The sequence below is a fragment of the Pelophylax lessonae genome (genome assembly GCF_965119305.1).
Source record: "Pelophylax lessonae genome assembly, chromosome: 2".
NCBI classification, from domain to species: domain Eukaryota; kingdom Metazoa; phylum Chordata; class Amphibia; order Anura; family Ranidae; genus Pelophylax; species Pelophylax lessonae.
The window spans coordinates 184,013,684-184,039,658 of record NC_138769.1 but is presented as its reverse complement, the minus strand read 5'-3'; the positions used below and the strand labels follow the sequence as shown (position 1 = coordinate 184,039,658).

The following is a 25,975-nucleotide window of genomic DNA, read 5'->3' as shown; positions in this document are numbered from 1 at the left end:
AAGACCTTCTTTGGGAGTGTAAATAGGCTGTATGTTCTATTCAGCAGCAGTTCTGAGAGATGGAGCTCTTTGTTAGATGAAGTTGGTAGTTCTTTACATGGCCTTAGTGACACGAGATGGAGTTCCAGGATTGAAGCAGTAAGGCCAATTGCACAAAAGCTTTAAAGTATTCTGAAAGCTTTGGAAAGAGTTATGGAAAATAAAAAACTGACAAGTGCTGCACACTCTGAAGCAGAAGGACTGCTGGATTATTTCTCCTCTTTCCGTACAATTCTTCTTGCTACAGTCTGGGTTAAGGTCCTGCAAAGTTTTGAGGAACGAAATAAAATCCTTCAGTCAAGGTCTGTATCTATTGACCTAGGTGCAGCCAACATCAGGGCTTTGTCTGAGGAAATGAGGATGCTACGGAATAAGTGGCCAGCTCTACTCTCTGAGGCTAAGGTTGTTGCTGATTCCATGGAGATTCCCAAGGAGCTACTGAATGCTCACCAGCTTCGTAAAAAGAAGGCTGAAAAAATATTAAAGATCTGGATGTCGAACATTTTTTCAAAGTCAGTATGTTCTTCCCAGCAATGGATGTCATCAGAACTGGATCAAAGGTTTAAATCAATGGAAAAAGTCTGCAAGCTCTTTGCTCCCATCTTGAATCTGAGGACTCTTTCAGAAGAAGAACCTAGAACTTCAACAGAAATGCTGATCTCCACATACTGTGATGACTTTACCTGATCCCTACTAACGGAGCTACAACACCTTCAGAAAATATATGAAGAAACATTTGCCAATCAACTGGGTCCCTTGGAATTATTAAATTCAATTTATGAGCTACAGCTTGAAGGGATTTTTGGAGAGGTCTGTATTGCCCTTAGAATTTTTGCTACCCTTCCACTCTCCGTTGCAGAAGGAGAGAGAGCGTTCAGGAAGTTGGCCTTAATAAAAAACTATCTCCGTTCAACCATGGGCGAGCAGCGTCTGAACAGTCTGGCTCTTTTGTCTATTGAGCATGAACTTGCAAGACAGCTGAACTTTGGAGACCTTATAAATGAATTTGCTGAAGCAAAAGTACGAAGAATGTCTGTTACAAATCTGTAACACCTTTGGCAAAGTGATAAAGGACTAGTGAAACTGGTCAGTGTTTCTTTTTGACCCTGCTGCATCTATTTCAGAGAGGGATTTTGCTGTTTCTGGACAGTGTTAACATTATCAAGTTTGGATACTTCCTTATCACGTTCACATTATTTTTTAGGTAAAGCCATAAATATGTGTATATATGCAGGCTGTGAATTTGTATATTTTATTTCCAGATGAGAGGCCAACATTACCACCTTTATATGGAAGTGACTGGTCAAACTTTCTTTCAGTTTTAACACGTTTAATCTTTTGCTGATCCAGCTTTTTGCTTCAAGATTATTCAACATCACTCTGAACTTGGGTTGGCTGTTGTTTTTTGGGCCCATAGGCCCATGTATGTTTAGTTGTTGCCTACCTTGAAAAACATCTGAAAAAAAAAACACTTCAAAGTCACCAGCAACACCCTCTGCTCAGGTAAGAATGCAGGCTTTATGGCCACCAGGTAAAGAAAGAGGGAAACAACTAATGCAGCCACACATCTAAGAAATGGTAAGCTGCAGTATAATGTTTGTATTTGGGTTTAATACCCACTACAAGCATCTTTGTTTTTTGAACAGGAAACTGCTTTTGAACATTTGCTTGACCTGTATTTCCAGTGTTATATGCTAGTGTGTTGCACCTGAGTGTCTTAAAGAAGTTTGAATATTACATGTGGTCTAGCAGAGCTCTCCCACCTCATCTTGTGATTTGGGTGGGAAAATGTTTTTCATACATTTTATGTACTATGGCACTTTTATGGGATTTTGGTACAATAAACTATCTTTAGCGAGACCTGGCTTGTTGTTTTTTTTCCCCACCTTTTTCATTTGTTTAATCTACCTAATTTTTTCAAAATACTGTTTAATTTATTCATTAATGGTTTTTATTACATATAGATATTAAAGAGGTATGTTCTCATCTGAAATCAGTATTCCTTTTGGATAATTAAACTTAAAACTGGTTGGAGGAAGGTAAATATCACTTGAAGACAAAACTGCACTTTGTTTAAAGGCGGGGCCTAGGGAGGGGCCGAAGGTGGGGCTGGGGTGGGACCAGGGGTGGGGCTGGGATGTGACCAGGGGCGGGGTTGGGGTGGAGCCATGGGTGGAGCTTAAGGGGGCCCCATCAGCTAGGCTGTATGGGGCCCCATGATTTCTATCAGCGGCCCTGGTGGGAGACAATGTGAAGGAACTGGAGGCACTGTCAGCAACCCAATCTACTATCGCCTGTACTTGTTCTGGCCTCAATATTTGTAGAGGCGCATTAGGCCCTGCCAAATACTGCTGTAAGGTTCTGTTGCCTGCTCGCAGCTGAGAAAGGTGTTTCACGTGTGCGTGTAGCTGGCACGGATCGACCACGTCCTCTCCTTGCAACAGGAGCTCCACCAGCAGCACCACGACCCAGCACTAACATGGTAGAGCAGTATGTGTGCACACGCCTAGACGTACTGAATGACGGGTCTGCCCCCTTCAACTGCTGGCTCTCCAAATTGGGCACATGGCCTGAGCTTGCCCTTTACGCCTTGGAGGTGCTGGCCTGCCCTGCAGCCAGTGTATTATCTGAACGTGTATTTAGCATGGCTGGGGGCGTTATCACAGACAAGCACAGCTGCCTGTCCAGAGCCAATGTGGGAAAGCTCACGTTCATTAAAATGAACCAGGCATGGATCCCACAGGACTTGTCCGTACCTTGTGCAGAATAGACTTGTATACCGGCCTTACCCAGCCATTGTTGTATTTGATCTTTCTAACTCTTTTGGGGTGTACCCTAATTTAAAAAGAAATAAAATTAAAAACAAAAACCAGTGTTGGCTACCTCGTCCTCCTCCACCACCGCTTCCACCTACACCGCCACATCCACCGCCACCTCAACCTCCTACTCCATATGGGCCTCGTCCTCCTCCTCCACCGCTGCCGCCGCTTCCACCTAAACCGCCATATCCACTGCCACCTCAACCTCCTACTCCATATGGGCCTCGTCCTCCTCCTACATCATTCAAGATTATTATTTTTTATTTTTCATTTTTTTATGTTATTTTAAGTTATTTCCCTATCCACATTTGTTTGCAGAGCACTTGCCATGCTCTTAAGATGATTTTGCTGCCATTTGCAGCCCTCTAGCCCTTTCCATGTTTGTTTTAGAGCCATTTTAGTGCTCAAAAGTTCGGGTCATCATTGACTTCAATAGGGTTCGGGATTGGGGTAAAGTTCGGGTTAAGTCCGGGTCACGAACCCGGACTTTTTTTCAAGTTCGGCTGGACCCACCGAACCCGGACATCCAGGTGTTCGATCAACTCTACTCACTACCCGCCTCTCACACTACATTCCACACTTGGTCCATCCTGACCAGATTGGATTCGTACCTCATAGCCAAGCTCCAGATGGCACCAGGAGATTTATCAATCTCATCCAATGGCTGGAACATCATTTGACGCCTTCTCTGTTTCTTTTTTTTTTTTTTTTCCAAAAAATTTTTATTGAAAGAGTTATAACAATATAAAGAATACATACAGTCTCTTATAAGTCAACGTATAGACAGTACATACAATGTATAGCAACATAGCTTATTGAAAAGTTATTACAAATAATCCAAGAGAAAACGAGTATCAACGTAAGACACGTATTGAAAGGCTTGACCTTTTAACAAACAGGAGACTCAACAGGAGTGGCCTTTAATACTAAGTCAATAGAAAAGCTAGAGACAAAACGAGTGTCAACTTGAAGCTCAATTGTATCAGATTGGAAGTACTATTCTAACCATAGTACAATAAAGTAGATAACTGTAGGCACATCTCGGTGTATGTGACTTTGAGGTAAAACAAAGGGGGTATGTTGCAAGATATCAACTGGGTTGTTAGAGAGAAGTTGATATGATAATAAATGGAAAGAAATGTCAAACATTTAAGACTATATGTAAGAGTAAGATGATTTGGTGGGAGGCGACCACTCCGGGGAGAAGAGGTCACCTACTCATCAAGGTTGGGGAGGGTAGGGGGTGGGGGGAGGAAGGGAGGGAGAGGAAGGGGGAAAGGAGGGTAGGGAGTCATCGGTCTCCGCCTTGCCAGCCTGGGGGGGTTGAAAAACAGTATGGTGACCGAAAATGAGAGATGGTAGTATATGGGGTTGGTGTTAGGCTTACCGCATTGTGCTCTGTAAACCTCTCTCACTTACAGCCCTTGTTTAGGGGTGAGAGGGGTCTACCGGTGTGCTATCGGTCTTGGTGTGTGAGCGAGAAGCCAAGGGTTGTCATGATGTATGAGGCAAAGTATTAGAGGGAAAGAAAGTCATGTGGTGGAAACTGAAGGATCAGTCGTAAAAGTGGGAGTGATGGTTAGCATTGCATGGTTTTGTGGGTCTCGAAATAATTTCCAGGGAGCCCAAGTGTGAGCATAGGAGATTGTTCTATCTCGAGCGATCGCAACAAGTTCTTCTAATCTAGCAATTTTGTCCATTTTGTGAAGCCATTCCCGTTTATGTGGAATTACGTCTGATTTCCAGTGGATTGGTATGCATGCTTTGGCTGCGTTGAGTAGGTGTGGAGAGAGAGATTTGCAGTACCTGTAAGGTGGGACAATAGTATAGTTCAGGAGGTATTGCGCAGGAGAGAAAGGGATATCAATTTTTAGGTCTTTCGTGATGGTTTCATGGATAGATAACCAGAATGGTTGTATTTTTGGACAGGACCAGTAGATATGAATGAGTGTCCCTGTATCAGAGTGGCATCTCCAGCAAGTGTCAGTGATATCTGGGTTGTATTTATGTAGGAGTGAAGGGGTCCTGTACCATCTAGTTAGCAACTTATAGCAATTTTCTTGTGTGGATACATTGAGGGAACTTTTATGGGCAATGTGACATAGATTTTGCCATTCTCTTTCAGACAAGGAGAGGTTGAGGTCTGATTCCCATCTGGGCTTAGCTTTGTTAGTGTGTTCTTGGACTTCCGAGACCAGGAGATTGTATGTTACCGAAATAAGATGGCGTTGTGGAGTGGTGCTTGTACAAAGCTTCTCGAATGGGGTGAGGTCTCTGGAAAGGGCCCCATTATGATTCAAGGATTTGAGAAAATGTCTAATTTGAAAGTAGGTCCAATTGGGTATGGGGGAAGGCGTGGTGGGTGATTTGATCTGGAGGCGTTCTAAGAGGGATCCTTTGTCGAAAAAGCGGAAAGCTTCAATGGAGTCGTTATTCCAATAATCCCGTAGGAATGAGAAGGACATACCCGGAGGAAAGTCTGGGTTGTGTTTGATTGGGGTCAGGGGGCCTGGGGTTGAGGAAATAGATGCTAGCTTGCAGGTGTCTCTAAAGGAGGATAGGGTGGCATTCAAGAGGGGATGTTTCTTTACGGATATAGGTGTGTGTTCAGAATTGAGCCACACTAATGAATTGAGGGGAGTATTGCAGAAGGATTTCTCAAGTATCACCCAATCTTTGTTGGGTTCATGTAGAAACCAATCCAAAATTCTAGTTAGGTGACATGCCCAGTAATACTTTTGTAAATCAGGCAGGCCGATGCCTCCATCTAGTTTGGGTTTTGAAAGTAGCGCGAAAGAGAGCCTGGGTTTTTTTTGACACCAGAGGAATTTGGAGCATAAAGATTTGAAGGAGGTAAAGAAGGATTTTGGGATTTTGATGGGGATAGCTTGAAGGAGGAATAATAGACGTGGTAAAACGTTCATTTTAAGGATGGCGGCTCGTCCAAACCAAGAGAAATGTGGTCTGGACCATTTCTTAACGTCGTCTTTGATTGCTTGAAGAGCTGGGAGAAAGTTAGTGGGGAATAGTTCGTTCAGATTATTCGTGAGGTGAATGCCTAGGTATTTGATGGAAGATTGGGCCCATTGGAATGGAAAGTTCGATTTACATTGGTCTACTAATCTTTTGGATAGGGTAATGTTGAGGGCGTTTGACTTTGAGAAGTTTATTTTAAAGTTGGACAGTTTCTGAAAAAGCTTAAATTCTTGTAAAAGTGACGGGATGGAGAGGAGGGGGTCGCTAAGAAATAATAAAATGTCATCAGCAAACGCTGCTATCTTATACGTACGATGGGAGATGGTTATGCCAGAAATGTTCGGGTTTAGATCAAGTGTACGTAAAAAAGGTTCCAAGGTAAGGACAAATAGAATTGGTGATAGGGGGCAACCCTGCCTAGTCCCGTTTCCTATGGAGAAGGCGTCCGATAGGCTTCCATTGACACATGCCTTAGGTGCGGAGTACAGAGACAGAATTAGAGTGAGTAATCGGTCCGGAATGCCAATGTGTTGAAGGACCTGCCTCATGTAACTCCAATCTAGCCTATCGAACGCCTTCTCGGCGTCGAGGGATAGCATAAAGCCCTTTACTTTATGAGAGGTCATCCAGTGATGGATATTAATAGCTTTAACCGTGTTGTCACGAGCTTCGCGGCCGGGGACGAATCCCACCTGATCTTTGTCAATTAGCATCGGGACCAGGGGTAGCAGTCTATTTGCGATAATTTTGGCGAAAAGTTTGATGTCTACGTTAAGTAGAGAGATGGGTCTGTAGTTAATTACTGAGGTTGGGTCCTTGTTATCCTTTGGTATTACTGATATATGTGCGTCAAGCAATCTGTGATGGGGATAAGGGGGAGAAGCTAGCGAGTTAAAGGCTTTTAGCAACGGAGATGATAGAAGGTCTGTGAAGGTTTTGTAATATGGGGCTGTGAAGCCATCTGGGCCTGGGCTTTTTCCTGCTTTTAGCTGAGAAATAGCTAGCTTGAGCTCTTCCTCTGAAAGGGGTTGTTCCAGGTTTTGGGATTGGGAATTGTTAAGAGTTTTAGTGTGGGATTTCTGAAGGAAATCTTGTATGAGGGAGTTCTGGGTGTGAATCGGGATTGAATGACCTAGGTTATAAAGCTGGGTGTAATACTTCTCAAATTGGTTTGCGATGTCTGGGGTTTTGACAAAGGTGTGTCCTTGGGTGTCTTTGATCAAATGTATGGAGGATTTGGCTCTTTTTTCTTGGAGGGCTTTAGCGAGGAATTTACTACTCTTGTTCCCAAACTCGTAAAATAATTTTTGTTGAAGGATAAATTTACGTTTAATTTTGATGTGAAGTTCCTCTAGGAGGAGTTGTCTGTTATGTACTAGTTCAAGGTACGTGAGGTGTGCTCTGGTGCTTTTGTGATTTTTTTTCTAAGGAATGGATTTTATTAATAATTGCTTGAGTACGTGCTTGATGCGCTTTCTTCTTTGAAGATTTGAGAGAAATAAGAACTCCTCTTAGTGCACATTTATGGGCTTCCCAAATCGTAATGGGGGAGATGTCATTAGTGGTATTTTCAGAGAAGTATTCTGTAATTTTATTCCTCAAATATTGGATGTCGGGTTCATGAGTGAGAAGCGTTGAGTCTAACCTCCAAAACTTGGTATAATAGAAGTCTCCAGGGATTGAGATTGTCAGGGAAACTGGGTGGTGATCGGAGATTAGCATTGGTTCAATTGTGGCCTTTTTGATCAGGGGTAAGTCTTTTTGGGACAGGAATAGATAGTCTAACCTGGAATATCTTTGGTGAGGAGAAGAGAAAAATGTGAAGTCTTTTGTGGAGGGGTTTAGGGTACGCCAGGTATCGTGTAGGAGTAGTTCTTGGAGGGATTGACGAATTTGTTTGAGGGCTTTATATGGGAGGGATGAAGTGCCTGAGGAGGAGTCTAGGATAGGATACAACGCTACATTAAAGTCCCCCCCCCAGGATTGTGATTCCTTGTTGGTTTTCAGCAAGTAAGGAGGAGATCTTCCTAAAAAAAGGTACCTGAGCAGAATTCGGGGAGTAGATGTTAGCTAAGGTGATGGGTTTCTGAGCTAAGAATCCTTTCAGGAAAATGTATCGTCCGTCAGGGTCAATAAGGGAGTCAGTACATTTCCAATCAAGGTTCTTAGACATAAGGATTGCTACTCCCTTTGTTTTCCCTAAAGGGTTGGTGGATAGGTAGGCTGTGGGGTATCGGAAGTTGTTAAGTTTTGGGGTGTTGTGTGAGTGAAAGTGAGTCTCTTGCAGATAAACTATATCCGCCTTCGATTTGTGCATAATTTCAAGGACTTGGCTGCGTTTCTCGGGTAAGTTTAAACCTTTTACGTTCAGGGATACAACCTTAACTTGGAGGGGATTGGAGAGCGTCTGAGGAGGAGTCATCATGAATTTGGATCTGGAAGCTATTCTTGGAGAGAGTTGTGAGAGCGGTCACTTACAGTCAGCTTAGTGTGACCGGATGGCAGAGACCGATGGGGGAAGGGGGCGGGGGGGAGAGAGCTGAAGGGAGGAGGGTGGGACAGAAGGGAAGGGGGAGAGGGGTGGAGTATTTAGGTGGAGGGGGAAAACCGAAGTATAGAGTGTGAAAAACAATCACACCTATCTGAATATACAGATATCGGAGGAGTAGACAGATGAGGCGATCAGCTCGACTCTGTCTGTCTTGTGGGGTGAGCGGTTGGCAAATGATCGAGGTAAACAAAAAATGAAGGAATCATGAGCCGGCCGGCCCGAGAGATATGGGGGAGGGAGATTTGAATGATCTTTCGTGTTAACAAGAGTAAAGGATTTGGAAGTGAGTTTGGGGATATACAGGGAACTAACCCTTCTGAGACATTTCTGCAGGGTGAGGGCAAGTAACAGATTCGAAGCCACATGGGTAGGAGGTACCATTATATGATTAAAGGGGAGCCTGAGATTAATGAATTGATAAGAGGTGGAGGTGGGGAGATAGTGAATCGCATATATAAAACATCATAATCATAGTGTATATAAGACATTAAAGTCATAGTGTATATAAAACATTAAAACATTAAAGTCATAGTGATGTAGTGAGATACCCTCCCCCTCCCCTCTTCATTCCCTCCTCCCTCCATTCTCAACCTTCTTCCCATCTCATAACATTCTCTTTCTTGTCTTATTGATATACCTATAAACAATCTGTATCGTATGCGTCAAGAGGAGGTTTCGTGATGATCCCTCCCAGGGTGCAGGGTGGAAGTGTGAGAGACGGGGGGAATAGTGCTGACCGCTCCTACCTGCTTGGGAGACAATAGGGCCGGTTCCCGTGGTTGTACTCAAGAATGTTAAATGCAAGGGGTAATGTGGCCCAAGAAATTCCCATTCGTCTATTTAGGCGGGCGGACACTATAAAGTTGTTTAGGGACACCTTTCGCACAAGGGTCGAAGCAATTTTATAGGTGTCTATGTATTAAGTTTTTGATGTGAGCCTCCTCATCTTCCTGGGAGCCTTTCTGTTTGGTATTACTTCCCTCTTTTATTTATTTTTTTTTTTTTTTCCTCTTCCCTCCTATTTTCTTACCTTAAACCCCTTCCCCCCCTCTCTCACAGTCCACACCCCGAAAAGAGGATCCAATAGTGGGGTACGCATTAAGCAGAGTACAGTATGTGTGTGGCGAGACCGTAAAGAATGTATTCTTCTAGGGCTCAGCAGCAAAAATCTCTTAAAAGAAAAAGAAAAATGGATGGAGGTATGGCAGTCTCTGTTGTGTGGGTTTGCAAAATACGAAGATGGGTAAGTCCATTTATAAAGGTTAATCGTGTGGTGTAGAGTACATTACCCATCCTTGGTCACGATCATCAGAAGAAAGAGGGTATGTATGCGTCTGGAAGTTCATAATCTCAGGTGGTACCACTGATGTATGTCCGGACCTCCGTTCTTGAGTAGCTCGAAATCTGTTGGAAAGAGCAGATGGGGGCAAATAGGGAGTGTGGGCAGGGATAGATGGAGAAAGCGGAAAAATAAGAGAAAGGGCAGGGGGAACGAGGAAAGGTACTGGAGAGTCAGACAAGTCAGGTTGAGGAGTTCTACTCTTGTCTTGGTCGACGATGCACTGGAGAAGCCGTGGGGCTCAGGAAGACTTGGCTCCTTAGGCGGTCGGGGGATTCACTGCCGTGTGATGATACTCTTGGTCGTCTAATGTGTAGATCATCCCTCTCCGGTACTGCATCCATTGAGGTCGATCTTCGTAGCCTTTGGGTGTTAAGAGGTCTGTACCAATCAGGCAGGTCAATGAGCGGTATGTTCATTGCATTGCAGAAATTACCGAGTTCTTCCGGAACCCTCAGGTTAGCTGTGCGACCGTTTGCCGAAGCTGATAGGCAGAATGGAAATTTCCATCGGTACTGGATGTTTCTGGATCTTAAGGAGTCTAGCAGAGGCCGCAGATCTCTTCTGCGTTGGAGGGTTATCGGGGAAAGATCCTGGAAGATCTTTATTTCCGTGCCATGGTATAAGAGGGAGCGTCTGTCTCTTGTTCTCCTTAGGACATCTTCCTTTAGTTTGAAATTGACTACACAACAGATGATGTCCCTTGGGGGGTCGGTATCCCTTGGTTTGGGTCGCAGAGCTCTGTGGAGACGTTCAAATTCAATGGGGGTTTCAAGAGGTCTTCCCAAGACGTCATTAAAGATGGCGGTGGTAGCTCTCATGGTCTGCGTCTGCTCAATCGACTCGGGTAGGCCCCTCACCCTTAAGTTGTGATGCCGACCCCTGTTGTCGAGATCCTCCAGTTGTCTTTGCATGTCTCTGAATTGGGTATCGTGAGAGTGCATTGTGTCAGTCAGGGAATGAATGGATTCTTCCTGCGCTGCGACTTTATCTTCAACCTCTGACACCCTTAAGTTTATAGAGGATATTTCCCCTTTCAGTTCAATTACTGCCATGGCCAGGGAGGCCTTCAGTTCATCCGCAATGGAGCGGAGGTCTGGGAGGGTGACATATGGTAGCGGAGGAGGGGTAGTCGCTGGGGCTAGTGTGTCCATGGCTGAGGGTGTGATGCCTTGGGGTGTAGGTATTGCTTGCTCTCTTGTAGTGGAACGAGTGTGGGTTCCCCGGGCCACGTCCGCATAGGCCTGACTTTGAGCCGGGGCCTCGCGTGATATATGCGGCTGACGGAATAGGTCCGGTATGCTGCGGGTGCGACCCGGCGTCAGATCTCTCGGCGAGCGGGATCGGGAGGGAGAGGAGTGTGTGCTGGATCTACTCATCCTTCCTAGGTGTGCGGGAGATGAAAGATCGCTCTTCTTAAGGCTGATTTCTCTCGAGCTGGCCGGGAGCTAGGAGATTAGGCGGCCATCCACGATCAGCGCCAAGCCACGCCCCCTCTGTTTCTGTCATTAGATGCAGAGAAAGTGTTTGATAGAGTACATTGGCTCTATCCTACAGCAGTTCTTGAAAAGTTTGGCCTGCAGGGAACCTTTGCTATGGCCATTATGAGGTTATATTCTTCCCCCTCAGCTAAAGTCCACACAGGTTGCATTACTTCCTCGCCTTTCAATATTACTAAGGGTACCAGGCAAGGTGCCTGCTCTGTCCAATCATTTTTGCCTTAGTGATGGAACCATTGGCAGAAGAAATTAGGTCATATCCCCTTATAGCTGGCATCCAAATTTGTCACATCTTCCATAAGATAGGCTTGTATGCGGATGATGTGATAGTCGCCCTCACCAATCCAGTCCATTTCCTTTTGGCCCTCACCGATCTCCTTACCCAGTTTGGGCAAATTTCTCTCTACAAAGTTAACTTATCAAAAGTCTCCATGCTAGGAGTCTGTATAAATGCACACATGAAACAACAAATATCTGACTTGTCCCACTTCCCTTGGGCCCCACCTCCTCACTAACATATCTCGGTATCCAACTAGTAACCCCCTCTGCAAACTTAGTAAAAAAATTATTTAGACAGAGTGACTAAAAAGTTACAGGATATATCCCTGCATCTGCACTCCATAATAGCATCTTGGGCTGGGAAAATCTCTCTGATCATAATGTTCCTCATGCCCCATATTCTCTACCTGTTCCGTTCTATTCCCTCCACTTTCTTGAAAGACCAACTCTCCAGTCTCCAGTGAATACTCAACTCATTTATTTGGAACGGCAAACACCCAAGAGTTCATCGCTCAATCCAACAGACCCCTAAGAATGCGGCTTGAATGGGCACTTCAGAGGTTAAACGATAGTATAAAGCGATCTTGCTTGACCAGATTAAGAGATGGTGGGTCCCCTCTCAGCAACACCTATGGCTGCAAATCAAAGAAGCTGCAATTGGCTGCTTGACTAAGCAACTACTAGCAGTCCTTTGGCTGCATCATATTCCATCACACTCCTACCTAAATACAATTGTTGCAGCCACTAAAGTCTGGAGTTCTGTGCTACGCACGTCCCAAGGGATACCTAAAGCTATTCTTGCACCGCTTCCCTTAAACGCTCTTAACCTATTATGTAGCGACCTCAGGATCGACTCGTGGGCTGATGCTGGTCTAAAAAATGTAGGAAACTTATTTGAGGATGGGAGACATTCCTCCTTTTACATGCTACAAAGCACAGCCAACATCAGCCACAGAGACTTTTACAAGTACTTACGAATCAGACACGCTGCTGAAGTCATCTTCATGGTCGACCTCCACTCTTCCTCAGGATCTCCTACAAATATACAAACACTCAACCCTCTCTACTAAGGGGATCTCCAACATCTATAAGATCCTTGCACCAAACGTCAAACATAAAAGGCTCCCAATTATGGGGCAATGAAAACATTTACACTTTACAGCGAAGGTTTAAGAATAAAAATACATCAAATGATACAGCGCTACTTATGCATCAAAGGTAATATACATATGCAAAATCAACCAAGAAAAAAAGTGCATACAGTGTATCAAAGTGCAAAAAATGTGCAATTGATTCATCAAATAGTGCAAAAAAAGGGACAATGTAAACAAATCACTCATAAAGTGCAAATATATATGTCGATATAAAGTGCATCAATCAGTTCATACATTTTTCTTCATATTCCAAAAAGTGTGAAAATTGATCAAGAAGGTGTTTGAAAGTGCTCGTGATCCCTCCACCACATAAAGATGGCCTCTCAGCTCAAGGTTAGACCTGTGTTTCACCACAGGGTCTCAATAGCTTTTCCCCTGAGGAGATATTAGAGATCACACCACCATATCTGGGATTGCTCCTTTACACCACTTAGTAAGCCGGGCTACTTTCCACTTGTATGACTATGTCCATATTCATGTATACTTAAAAGGCCAACCCTACTGAGGAAGTAAATCGCGTAGTGCATGTGATGTAATGCGTATAGGGGGGCGGAGACTTCTAGAAAGACGAGACTCGGCAGCCAGCTCCGGTGAGATATACAGATATACGAGGAAAGCCCGCACAGCTTTATTTGCCCTTTTTGTGAGTGTACCATTCATATTTTAATATAATAAATTGAATACAAAACAGAGAGCACTAGAAATCTCCCTCTTCTTTTAAGTATACATGAATCTGGAGGTAGCCATACAAGTGGAAAGTGGCCCGGCTTACTAAGTGGTGTAAAGGAGCGATCCCAGATACGGTGGTGTGATCTCTAATATCCCCTCAGGGGAACAGCTGATGAGACCTTGTGGTGAAACACAGGTCTAACCTTGAGGTGAGAGGCCATCTTTAGGTGGTGAAGGGATCACGAGCACTTTCAAACACCTTCTTGATCAATTTTCGCACTTTTTGGAATATGAAGAAAAATGTATGAACTGATAGATGCACTTTATATGGACATATATCTATGCACTTTATTTGTGATTTGTTTACATTGTCCCTTTTTTTGATGAATCAATTGCACATTTTTGCACTTTGATACACTGTATGCACTTTATTTCTTGGCTGATTTTGCATATGTATATTACCTATGATGCATAAGTAGTGCTGTATCATTTGATGTATTTGAATTTGTGGATATGCAGTGATAGGCATAGGTTGTTATAGCTGCTACTTGTACCCACGTAATTAATTTTTACACTTTAAGATACACATTTAGTTGTGCAGATTTGTATTTGCTTTTATTTTGAAGGTTCAAGAATGGCATAAAGCAGCAAACAACCACCTACAATTCTCCAAATGTCTCTCACATTGGGAATCAAGCCTAAATATTCTATATGCCAGAGAAACTGTCCCAACTATACCCAATGCTCTCCAACTCATGCTGGAGGAACTGCAGCCTCCTGGGGACTATAGCTCATATATGGTGGTTCTGACCGGCACTTTCCTCATTTTGGAAGGATGTAGACACTCTAGTTGTATCAATCACTAAATCGAATACGGTAATTACTCTACGACTCGCTTTTCTAGGAGTGGGGCTAAAGGAGTGGCACGCACAGTACTATCCTATAACTACTCGTATCCTAATAGACACACGGCTTGCCATTGCCCGCAATTGGAAAAATGCTAATGCCCCCACTTCCCAGCAACTCATATCTATGTTCAATCAACACATGCATATGGAATATATGCATGAAAAAGCCCACCTTACAGTACAGAAGTTCTTGAATGAGTGGGCCTTCTGGCTAAGAGATCCTAGATGTACATTTAACGCCCCATAGTCCTAAATAGTAAACCTACACTCTCCTAATGGCTTGCCTCACTCCTGGCAAAGTCCGGAAGAATTGTTATATTATGTCTAAGTAGTATTATAGTGTGTTTTATTGGTGATGGCCCTGATATGACCTATCAACCCTTCTTAAGATACTACCTGCTCTGTCCTTGTTTTTTTTTCTCTTTTTTTTCTTTTGAGTTTAAAACTGCTTAGAAAAGCTCACATCCCCAATGGTTAACCTATCACAGAATTGTATTTGCCTGTTTTATGTGAACATTGTTCTCTACTTTGTTTTCTCCAGGGTCAATGTATTACTTTGACTCCATCTTCTGTAACATTGTAACATTGCTGTATCTAATAAAGAAAATGTAAAAATTCTAAAATAATCTAGAGTGGGGGGCTGGGGACAAAGAGAAGGCAATTTTATTAAATATCTTCTTTAGCTTGCTTTATACAAAGGAGCATGAGGGAGCTCATTTTCATAATGAGGATAATATTGACACAGTCCCCAAATAATCCACTATGGCTCAAAATTGATATGGTCCAGAAATATTTAGCTACAGTAAAGGTGAATAAAGTACCTGGACCAGAGGGCATACACCCACGAGTCCTAAAATAATTGAGCTCTGTCATTTCAAAGCCATTATTTTATTTTTTAGGGACTCTTATTACTCTTTAGTGGCTGGCATAGAACCACTATGGATTGGCATAAGGCCAATGTGGTGCCTATATTCAAAAAGGGGCCAAAATCTTTACCAAGTAACTATAGACATAGTAGTTTAGATGAGTTTTTGCTAGAAGAAAAAACAATATTTTAAGAAAACGTCAGCATGGATTTATGAAAGACAGAAGTTGTCAGACAAATCTGATTTGTTTTTTTGAGGAGGTGAGCAAAAACTTGCACAGAGGGGTGGCTGTGAACATGGTATACTTTGAAAAGCGTTTGATGCAGTTCCCCACACATGGCTAATATGTAAGGTAACATATTTGTTAACTACAGGCTTGTAAAAATCAGTTAGTAAATTGATAGAGAACAGTCTAAAAGACCAAATTCAGAGAGTAGGGGTTAATGATTCATATTCTGCAAGGTCTAAGATTATTAGTGGTGCGCCCCAAAGTTTAGTGTTGGGACCCTTGCTTTTTAATATATTTATAAATGATATAGGGTCTTTTATTAAAAGAACCATTTGACTTCCGGTTCAGGCGCCGCATGAGCAGGGAGTGAGACACCTGACTCCGACATGCAGCCTCAGTGTGCGCCTATCCCCTCAGGCAATATGGCCGCTGTGAGCATCGTGGAAGGCTCCGCTCCTTCTCCTCCTGACCAGCAGCCGACACAGCACTTTGATCCACAATGCCAGCAAATGGCACAGGTGGTAGCTCCGATCCTGTCTCTTTCTATCTCAGAGGCAGTCGAGCAAGCGGTGGCAGCAGGCATATCTCAGCTCCGCAAAGAGCTGGGTAACCAGGCCAGGCGATTGTCGGATGTGGAACACAGAATGTCCGATCTGGAAGACGAATTACAGTCTACATTCACCAATGATGCCAGGTATGTCCAGACGCAACAATGCCTCCTAGACAAGATTGATGACTTACAAAACAGGTCCCGCAGGAACAACCTGAGAATTATCGGGCTGCCAGAATCTGTTAATGTGGGTCTGCTCCCTGATGTTTGCAGCCTGCGAATTCCGCAGGCCCTGGCTATCAGCCATGTATGCACCATAGAGCATGCACATCGCCTGGGATCCCCCTCCAATGATCGCAGATCCCCTCGCCCAGTTATTGTGCGCTATTTAAATTATGCTGACAGACTGGCCATATTGAAATAATTTAAAAACGCTAAGTCACTCTCCCTGGATGGCGCCAAATTGTTACTTTTTGCTGACTACTCTCAAGAGGTGGCCCGAAGACGCAAGGCTTTTCAACCGTCCTGCAGCGCTTTATATCGGAAAGGCTTAAAGTTCGAACTGGCATACCCTGCTACTCTCCGGTTTACGGATCAATTTGGGGAATCAAAATCATTCACACACCCGGATGAAGCGATGGATTACATCAAATCGCATCTGCACCTATCTATGGACGTCCAGTCCTCTGCTGCTCCCTCCCTCTCACCCTCTAACAGAGATCTCCACAGCCGCCGCAAGTAATCACCTAAGAGAGCACATCTATCTGGCAAATCCTCCTATAGAGACAGGCCCCGCTGATCTCCTTTTACATGTTTCTGGACACCCAGGGCACCCCCACAAGCGGAGGGTCATTGCTTCTCTATGCAACCTTACTCCCATGGTTTTATTTGCTATTTGATGACACAGCCTAATTTTTCTTTGAGTTACCTGGCGGCCCTGATAAGTCCTTCTTTGGCTGTGGTATGTAGGTATGCTGAGCAGTATAATGTTGCACCTGATAGAAATTGTATATACACATTATGTATTGTTATTGTACCTTCACAGCCTTAACGGAGTCCCTGACTTCTCTCGCTGCTTGTTCCTCATCCTGTGTCTTAGGTTGTTTCACGTCTTTCCTATCCTGGTGCGCAGTGAATGAGGGTGTTAGCGAGCGCACCCAGTTCTTGCATCGGTAACGCTGTCGGGGATTTGAGCTCCATGTGGAAAAAGGTGAAGCTACATTGCACTATGGTATGTCTAAGTTTTTTTTGCTGTTTTGTTCCTGCTTTTGTTTCTGTTTTAGTTTTCTCAATAGTCTTTTCTGCGTTTACTGTAGGACCATTGCATCCCCTATGGCCTGGTATCCAATCCATTCCTGATATTATACATCCCGGGTACATCCTCTCTCTTCCCACACTGATCCTACGTTCAAGCGTGAAGTCGCCCCTTCCCCTACTGTTAGCCTTATTATACTTTTCTGTAAGGTCTTCTGGGGAAAAACCTCCTTGACCTTAAGATAGTATCCTGGAACGTCAAGGGCCTCAGTTCTCCCCACAAACGAATGAACATATTGAGGCATCTGAGGCTCCTAGACACCGACATAGCACTGCTCCAAGAGACACACCTTCCTTCTTCTGACTTCGACCGTATGCGGAAACTCTGGATGGGTAGAGTGTTTGGCTCTGCCTCACCCAGAGGAAAATCAGGGGTCCTCTTACTCATACACAAACGAGTTACACTTGATGTTACTCCGCTATATACGGACAAGGACGGCAGAATCCAGATCCTTCAATTAGGTACAGATACTGATTCTTTGGTTCTCTCTAATGTCTATGCCCCTACACCTTCCTCCATCCCCTTTTTTCAGACTTTGACTGGACTCATGGTGCCTCACGTCCACAAGCCTATGCTACTTGGAGGCGATTTTAATGCAACAATGTCCCCCTTGACAGATAGGTCCGCCAGCCTGCACCGTGCTCGGGCCCCTGCCGTTGTCCCCGCCTCTCCCCTTCCCCCTTTTGTAGATAGTCTTCATCTCATAGATATTTGGAGGCTGGCCAATCCCACTGGTAAGGAATATACCTACTACTCTCCCCCACATGACTCCTTTTCTAGAATCAATTATTTTTTCAGCAACTCCACACTGATCAACTCCTTACACTCACCCCTCATCTCTGATCTAGTGATCTCTGACCACTCTCCGATTTCCTTTCTCTTCTCACTCTTCACCCCCCGATCTTTCACTAAACCATGGAGATTTCCCTCCTACCTTCCAAACAACCCTGACCTCTTGTCTATCCTTCGGGAAACCTGGGAAAACTTCCTGGCTGACAACGCTCAACACACAAATGACCCGGTCTTTCTGTGGGAGATGGGCAAAGCAGTTTTGCATGGTCGCATTATAGCTTTTGCCTCCTCATACAAGAAGAAAGCAACCCTGCAGTACAGGGAGGCCAGTGAGACCTTGCAACAGGATCACGCTCGTCTCCAGCAGCAACACTCCCCAGAGCACAGGGCTCAGTGGAAGGCAGCTAAACTCCAGTTTGATAAATTGGCACTGGCCCTGGAACAATTTCATAAATCAGCACTAGACATCCACTATCATAAATTTGGGAACAAACCAGGGAAGTTATTAGCTAGACTATGCAAAGGCCCCCACACCCCTACTCACATCACCGCCCTTAATGATCCCTTGGGTGTCTTGACTTCTTTTCCTGAAGACATAACCTCTGTTCTGGAATGTTTCTATACACGCTTATACGCCTCAGACCCTATTGATGAGATGGAGGCTAACAGATTTCTGAATGAGGTCCAGCTGCCCATGATCTCACCCACACAATTGACCAAACTAAATGCCCCCATCACTCCAGAGGAAGTTATTTCCTCTATCTCCTCGCTTTCTCCCGGCAAAGCCCCTGGCATAGATGGCTTCACCTCAGAATTTTTCAAACTTACCAAACACTTGATTTCACCCACTTTGACTACCCTATTTCAATACATTCTGGATGGCGGCAAATATATTCCTACAGGAACACAGGCTTTTATTAAACTTATCCCCAAGCCGGGCAAGGACCCTACCGAACGTGGCTCATACCGCCCAATATCCTTGATATATCTAGATGCGAAGCTGTTATCTAAAATAGTTGCAAATAGGCTGGCTCTGATTATTCCCTGTCTTTTCCACTTGCCATACTTACACTCGATGCCGAAAAAGCCTTTAATAATGTCAGCTTTCATTGGCTTCACCTTACCCTTCAAAAATTTGGCTTTTCTGGACCCTTTTTACACCTAATCCCTGCAATGTATGCGTCCCCCACCGCCAAAATTGTCACTCCCCAACATATCTCCAGTTCCATTCCACTACACAAGGGTACCCGTCAGGGCTGCCTCTTATCGCCGCTCTTATTTAATCTTGCTATTGAGCCCATATCTCGCTACCTGACATTCCATGCCCCCCTAACCGGTGTTTTTATAGGCCAGGAAGAAATAAGATCCACAATGTTTGCGGATGACATCATCCTCTTCACCTCCAATCCTGCCAACCACATCCACGCCATAAAATATATTTTTGACCGCTTCAGTCTCTGCTCGGGAAACCGCATAAACTATTCGAAAAGTGAGATCCTTCCGTTGGGCGCCCCTCACTCCTTAAACTGGACTTCTTCTTCGCTCTTTGGTATAGCCGCATCACACATCAAATATCTAGGGGTAAATATTGGCAAATCCCCAGCCTCTCTCTACCATTTGAACTACACCCCTCTCCTAGGGAAATTAACCAAGGAACTAGATAGCTGGGCCAAACTCCCCCTTTCCTTTATTGGTAGATGCCATCTGTTCAAGATGGTCAGTTTACCCAAACTGATGTATCTTATGCAAACACTACCCCTTCTCATCAAACCGGTCGACATCAAGCACCTCCACAAGTCTATTTCCACTTTCCTCTGGTCTGCAAAAAAAACATGAATAGCCCTACATAAACTATTCCCCCCCCAGGCACAATGGAGGTCTGAATTTTCCAGACATATAATATTTGTTGTTTACTGAGAGTAGGAGCGGATTGGATACATGGCACTTCTTATTTCCCAAATTTCTCAATAGAATCCCAGTTGGTTAACCCTTTTAATCTAGCAGCTATACTCCATTGTAAATTGGTTGACTTACCACTCCCTCTACGTCAGAATGTTCTCTTGAGGGACACCCGTGTGGCTTGGAGGGAGCTCAGGAAAAAACTGCGCTTCCCCCAATTGATTTCTCCCCACTTACCCATCAAGGGCAACCCTGCCTTGAGATCATTGTGTCTTGAACTGGTCTATGCTTTATGGGCCTCTAGGGGCCTGAAATACTTTGCCCAATTATATGACCCCACACTATGCTCTCCTTATTCCTTCCGGTCACTCCAAAATTTATATGGGATTCCGCCAACTCATTACCTATACATCTACCAGCTTGTGGCCTATGTTAAATCTCTTTGTATGGACACTGTCGCATGATTCGCCATCTCACCTCTGGATCCGATCCTGCAAAAGGAACCTTTATAATTGTCGCGCATATATATCGTCCCATTCAAAACGTGCTCCTATCGACTTCAAAAGACTCTGTACATACCTATTGGCACAAAGCCTTCTCCTGCACTGAAACGAAACCCTACATTTTGGCTGGTTTTAACTCTACATGCACATTCATATGCAATAAATTCTGTAGGGAGCAGCAGCTGAAAATTGTCCATCATGCCTACGCACCGTTCTCTTCTTTGCCTCTCCATTCCTCCTTCCAGGCCTGCTCTTGGTGCCTTTTGAATCGCCCCACCCTTCATCATAGACTGTGGTCTTGCCATTGGATATCATCCTTTTGGGACCAAGTTGAAGCTTTTGTGCTAAAGGTCACAGGACTAGCACCCACAAGAAGCCCTTTCTCTTTGTTATTTGGATATATGGATACACCTCCATTCATCTCTCCACACCCCCATGACAAGTCTCGCACCTCAATTATCATTACTCACAAACCCTGGATTATAACGTGCTACATGATAGCTAGGAGGGTTATACTGAGAAACTGGGCCTCCTCCACTCCTCAGACTATTCAGGAAGTTAATTCGGATGTGAGAGCCCTTTACACCAAAGAACACCTGGATATACAAATCACCAAAGCTGACCCTCTGCGTTTTTGGAGGAAATGGTCAGCATACAAGGACACCCTAAATATGCCCCTGTCTCCAGGTAGCCCATTACATGCCCATTCGCTTACACTCTCGGATACGACCTCCCCCCTTGATTGACGTTCCACCCCCCCCCCTTTTTTTTCATTTTTCCTTTTTTCTTCATCCTTCTGTCCACGATATCTGCTTGAACGATAATCTTACCCTTAACGAAAATATGCACAAGTCTAATCCGCACTGGAAGTTCAGTTAACAAACTTTTGTGGTTTCAGGTTGGGGATCTACAGGATTTCAGATGCCTGCCATTGTATGTACTAATGTTCTCTCTCCTTACAGGTCCTACCCCCCCCCCCCCCATCCCTATTTTTGTGGTCCTAGACATTGTTGACAGTGTGTAATATCATTTGTCCATGCCACCTAGGCCACATGATGTTGTACGATTTGTACTTTTTCTACTTATTTTGTGTCGTGGTTTGTATTTTGAAAATGCAAATAAAATTTCTTTTATGTTCTAGTAGATCATGTGCCTAATAACAGTATGCAATTCCAAGCTGTGGTTTCCAAAGCAATAAAAATCCTTTCTTGTATTAAAATAGGTTATACACTGCAGAAAAGGAGATATAATTTTGCCCCTGTACAAATCATTAGCAAGGCCTCATCTGAAATATGCAGTTTGGTTTTGGGCACCAGTTCACAAAAAGAATATTGGGAAACTGGAGAAAATGCAGAGAAAGGCAACCAAACTGATAAGAGGCATGGAGGAGCTCAGCTATGGGGAAAGAATAGCCAAACTGAATTTTTTCTCTCTTGAGATGAGGAGTAGAGATGGACCAAACCCCACACCCCGGTTCAGTTTGAGCCAGAACTCTCTAACATCGCAAAAGTTCAGAACCGAACTGTGAACCCTTTTAAAATCTATGGGACCTGTTCTTGAAAAATCAAAAGTCCCTATGAAGGCTCATATGCAAGTTATTGCCCATAAAAAGGTATGGGAGCCTGGGTACTGTACCAATGCAAAAACAACTTTCAAAAAAAGATTGTTTTTAAAGGAGCATTAGTTTTAATGATGCCTAAAGTGAAACAATAAAAAGGAAAAATGTATTTAAATATAGTGTCTGGTGGGTCCCCTTAGTCTGCCTGTAAATTGGAGCATCTATGCCATGTATAGAACCTGCTGCAGCAAAACCGACATTTATAAAGAAAAAAAAAAGACATTTAGGCTGGGTTCACACTATTGTGAATTGGATGGGTTTTTTTCCCGCATCCAATTTGCAAGTCAGGGGACAGTAGACTCAGTCTAACCCGAGGCGTGTAATCTAAGTGGCAACCGGTCTTCATCAGAGCCTCTGATGGTGAGGATGGATTTTGCTGTGTGTATAGCACCAGGTCGCTGTCCTCGGGGTTGCCCTGCCAGGAGGTGAACAAGTCTGGATCCGGTGGCAGATAAACAGACAAGGATAAGGCAATGGAGTGGTCACAAACAAGCCGAGGTGAGGGACAAGCCAGGAGATCAAACAGGAATCAAAATGGATACAACAGGTTTCAGGTTCAGGAACACAGGAGAAGCTGCAGATCAGACAGCAAAGACACAGTGCTGCTGAGGTGTTTAAATAAGGCAGCCTGTTGCCAATTACTGAAATTGTTGGCCTGCCAAATATGATGGGGAGTGGAAAGTGAAGTTTGTTGCACTGTAAATTGAGAACGTCTGCTGACAGAAATGTAAAAAAATTACAAAAATAAAATAATAAAAAGGAGGGAACACAAGTGTCACAGTCAGAAAAAACTGCGGCTGGCAATTTAAAAATTAGAGGCAAAAACCCCCCAGAAAATCACTAAATGTTATGTAATGCTGTATTAAACACTGCACTACACTAACTCACTACACTGACACTACACTATACTGTCATGCTATACTCACACTATACTGATACACTATACTGACACACTACACTATACTCACACTATACTGACACACTATACTCACACTATACTGACACACTACACTATACTCACACTATACTAACACACTATACTCAACCACTATACTAACACATTATATTGACCCACTACACTGACACTACACTGGCACACTATACTCACACTGTACTTACACTACACTAACATTACACTAACATGCCACACTCTAACTCACTAGTAGTAAACTGAGCCCTGCTCTTTCTATCTCCAACTTCACACTACAAAAGGTTCCAGTGCGAAGGAACCCTTTATAATGTGGGGTGGGACTATGAGTACTGAGCCATGGTTGGGCAAAGTCATCATAAGTTTGTCCAATCATGGCTCTGACAGTGCTCTGTACCCTGATTCGGCAAAGCCCTGCACCTGACCAGCAGTCATTTGGCAAAACATCCCGACAAGTGCCCCACAAATTTGGGTGTTCATCGAATGGGTGAACAGGCGATGTTCGGGCCGATCTTTTGCTTGGCTCAAACTGTTCACCAACTCTGAAGAGGAGATTAAGGGGAGATATGATTAACATGCATAAATACATAAGTTGTCCATATAGTGTTAATTTAGCTATAGAAGCCATATTGTTCTATTTGGATTATCTTGCGATTTGTCCTACAATGAAAAATTGTTTAGGAGATTCTAGAATACCTGCTTACACACAATTACTTTATTTTTGATGGCACCTTCTATCTCCAGAGATGTAGGCCCAGGATGGGGGCAAAATATTTGCCCTCACTCACCCACCTATTTATGGATTGGTGGGAGCGGTCCCACATCTATAGAGATAGAAATCCTTTTAAACCTTACATTCATTCATAGCTACATAGATAACCTCCTGTTTATTTATGATAGGAGGATGGGCAACCTGAAATCCTTTTTGCCTTTTTTAAATTTGAATAATAACAATGTAATGATTACGGGACATATGGAGGAGAGAGGGATCCTGTTTCTGGACGTCCTTTTAGTAGCATCAGGAGACCAGGTTATCACTAGACTTTATAGAAAGCAATTGGCTGGAAATACTTTCCTAAAGGCACAATCAAGTCACCCTAAACACGTGATCAAATGTATACCAGTTGGACAGTTTATACGCATCGGTCAGATTTGTAGCGATTGTGCGGATTTTGATAAAGAATCGGCCCTACTTTATGACAGGTTTAGCGAGGTTTAGCGAGGCATATGGTATAGCAAGAGCCAAGAATAGGGAGGATCTCTTAAAGAAGGTTCATAAACCCCATACCAATTTTGGTAGTAAGCCGGCATTGGCGACTCCCTATAGTCAGGAGTTTCACCAAATTGGGGATATAGTTAGGAGATACTTACCACTCTTTGTATGAGGATGAATCCTTGTCCAACAGGGTATAAATATTATACCTAGTAGAGCATGCTCCCTGGCCAATTCCCTTTCTTCAAGCTTTTTTTAGTCTGCCCCTAGGCAAACTACAACCTATTTAAATTTCAAAGGAAATTATAAATGTGGAGCAAGAGATTGTCCCTGTTGTTCCCATTTTCTTGGAAGGGAGCTTGTATCCTCAAGTAGTAACAATAAATCCAAAGAGCTGAAACATTTCTTTAACTGCAATACCAAATATGTTCTGTATGTCATTACATGCAAAACATGCAAGTTACAATATGTGGGACACACCAGCCAGAGGCTTAGAGATCGTTTTTGAGAGCATCTTAATAATATTAGGACCTATAAGTCAACCAATGTGGCAAGCCACTTTAATGGATATCATATTGGGGATATTAATCTGGTCTCTGTACAGGTTGTTTAGGTTGTTGTGTAGGAAAGAGGTGCATTGGATTTTTTATTTGCATACTCGTATCCCTTTTCGGGTTGAACTTTGAGTGGGACGTTTCTCATTTTTGTGAATGAACGTGGTATGGGTTCCTTTGAACCTCCCTCCTTCCTTCCATATTTCCCTGTTGAGGTTATCTATATTTTTTTTTTTAGCGGCTGCCCAAATTATGGATTTGGTTAGGTTATCTCTTACTTTATATGGGAAGTTTGAATATCATCCTATATGGTTTTTGCCTTATCCTATAAAAATATATATATAAAAAAATGTTTCTTTGGATATCTGTGGATATGTTGGTATCAATGTTCATAGATATCCAGAGACTCACCTTTAGTGTTGCAATTTTGAGTGACTAGCAATTAATGTCACAGTATCACTAATATTATATTGAGGCGTTTATATGGGTCTTTACATGTATACTCCTTTTTATGTTATCATAATCTCCGCATTTTTTTATATTTTTTAATTTCTTTTTCTTTTTTTTTTTGGTAAGGATATTTTGTATTATTCAAGGAGTATATTTATAGGTCACTTGTGGTTATTCTTTTTGGTATGTTTTTCCCTCTTGTGTTATATCCTTTTTCTTTCATTTGTTTATATGTTTTTCTTTATGAGGTATAAATGCTTGCACACTTTACATATACAGTATCTCACAAAAGTGAGTACACCCCTTAGATTTTTGTAAAAAATGGATTATATCTTTTCATGTGATAACACCGAAGAATTTACACTTTGTTACAATGTAAAGTAGTGAGTGTACAGCTTGTATAACCGTGTAAATTTGCTGTCCCCTCAAAATAACTCAACACACAGCCATTAATGTCTAAGCCGCTGGCAAAAAAAGTGAGTACACCCATAAGTGGAAATGTCCAAATTGGGCCCAAAGTGTTAATATTTTGTGTGGCCACCATTATTTTCCAGCACTGCTTTAACCCTTTTGGGCATGGAGTTCATCAGAGCTTCACAGGTTGCCACTGGAGTCCTCTTCCACTCCTCCATGACGACATCACATAGCTGGTGGAAGTTACAGACCTTGTGCTCCTCCACCTTCTGTTTGAGGATGCCCCACAGATGATGCTCAATAGGGTTTAGGTCTGAAGACATGTTTGGCCAGTCCATCACCTTTACCCTCAGCTTCTTTAGCAAGGCAGTGGTCATATTGGAGGTGTGTTTGGGGTCCTTATAATGTTGA

The 25,975-nt window shown here is 43.4% G+C and overlaps 1 pseudogene across 1 annotated transcript; it reads left to right on the top strand.

Moving 5' to 3' along the window:
* The first annotated feature begins 192 nt into the window (after positions 1-192).
* On the top strand, positions 193-1,089 carry LOC309548014 (annotated as a pseudogene). Its single transcript has one exon. The product of its transcript is annotated as an uncharacterized misc_RNA (transcript).
* The last annotated feature ends 24,886 nt before the right edge of the window (positions 1,090-25,975 follow it).